We start from the raw sequence: 229 nt of genomic DNA, 5'->3' as shown, positions 1-229 counted from the left end.
TTATTACGTCATGAAAAGACGTTTCCCCATGTAAAAAAGTTGCAGTTGTTCAACTTACAAACGTTATTTTACTGAATTCCCAACATCATAAGCACTAATCAAAGCTGCCTGTTTAAGATATCATTGTATATATTGAATGTAAAGATTAATTTTATTGTAAAAGTGTTTCGTCACAAAAGTCCATTTCTAAAAACAAAACCCAACATATGTTTAATATTTCCATTCAAGA

This window comes from Xiphias gladius, chromosome 7, assembly GCF_016859285.1.
Source record: "Xiphias gladius isolate SHS-SW01 ecotype Sanya breed wild chromosome 7, ASM1685928v1, whole genome shotgun sequence".
NCBI classification, from domain to species: domain Eukaryota; kingdom Metazoa; phylum Chordata; class Actinopteri; order Istiophoriformes; family Xiphiidae; genus Xiphias; species Xiphias gladius.
This window is presented reverse-complemented; position numbering follows the sequence as displayed.